This window comes from Mastomys coucha, unplaced genomic scaffold (genome assembly GCF_008632895.1).
Source record: "Mastomys coucha isolate ucsf_1 unplaced genomic scaffold, UCSF_Mcou_1 pScaffold14, whole genome shotgun sequence".
NCBI classification, from domain to species: Eukaryota; Metazoa; Chordata; class Mammalia; order Rodentia; family Muridae; genus Mastomys; species Mastomys coucha.
The window spans coordinates 64,372,775-64,374,037 of NW_022196896.1; the positions used below are offsets into that span (position 1 = coordinate 64,372,775).

The 1,263-nt window shown below is 51.4% G+C and overlaps 1 protein-coding gene across 5 annotated transcripts in view; it reads right to left on the reverse strand.

Moving 5' to 3' along the window:
- The window catches only part of Fam178b (family with sequence similarity 178 member B), a 117,943-nt gene that overhangs the window by 2,971 nt on the left and 113,709 nt on the right, over positions 1 to 1,263 (reverse strand). The gene's annotated exons all lie outside the window — the stretch shown is intronic.

Sequence of the window (1,263 nt, forward strand, 5' to 3'; positions counted from 1 at the left end):
AAAAAAACAAAAACAAAACAAAAACAAAAGAAAGTATACAATAATGAACATACAAAGAGACAACAAGAGAAAGAAGAAAATTAGGACAACTGCCAATTCTTCTGGATAAGAAAGGGAATCAGACACATGACACCCTTGGACTCTCTATTGGAGGTATTCATTAGGGGACATCGTCCTGCTATACAGAGTAAGTGAACCATGTAGTTCCTGATGGACAGAGTTACTGACACCAGGCAGCCTGCTCTTGGCACTGTGGACCACAGTCTGCAGGCACACTGTACTACACAGAGGTCCTTTAGCCCTGTCCCCTGGTTCCTTTTACATCTAAGATAAGGAGAGTGGCTGCATACCCGTGGCCTGTGGCAGAGCTACCATCCCAAGGAGAGGGGAGATGATGGAGCAAAGCCCTCAATGGCCAGGAGGGCTGAGCCAGCACAGGGGCCTTTTTGGATCACCAGACGATGGCCAAGAAAGGATTGCAATCTTCTCTTGGACCAAGGAACCCCCCCCAGAACCACTTCTGGAGGTACGCAACTTGGCACCATGGACTAACTTCTTGAGACCAAATCTATCCTGTGGAGAATTGCCACCCTGTTACCTAGCAGCAGCACTTGCCTTGCTGAAGACCAGCAGAAGATCCAAAGCCCCGTGGGGCCTAACTCCACAGTAGACCTAGTAGGTGGCAGTGAGGAGGCCTACACAGGACAGGTCCAAAAGAAACAAAGCCAACAAACCCTCCAGGAGGGCCATCATGGGGTAGGCAATATCCAAGCTTTTCAAATGGGCTCCTGCCCACTGCTGCCATCTCCTCCTTGGCTGCCCCCAGAGTCCTCAGTAGGTCCCCTTTGTTCTATAGCCTCAGGCCTGTGCACCCCAACTGTCTTAAGTCAACTTGACTAAGGCAGCTCCTACCCAGAGCAAGTAGGAGCTTTGGGAGGCATTGAATGATTTGCTTAACAAATACCAAATCTCAGCTTCTCAGTGGACCAGAGAGGGAAGAGCCCTTCTGATTCTGGAAAGACTGTGGTGGGGCCTCAGAGAGGACGTGACTAAGCCAGAGTGGGCCTCAAATGGCCCTAAGGGGGCAGATGCAGTAGATTACAACATCAGACAGATCCTAAGGGCTGATGCTACAGACAGGCATAGGGAGGGGGCGGAGCTGGTGGTCAGTGGGGTAGCTAGCAGGGCTTGAATTGGGTGAGGGAGGGCATGGCTTGGGGGTGGGCTGGCAGCAGAGAGTGTGAGGAGTGAGGAGCATTGGGT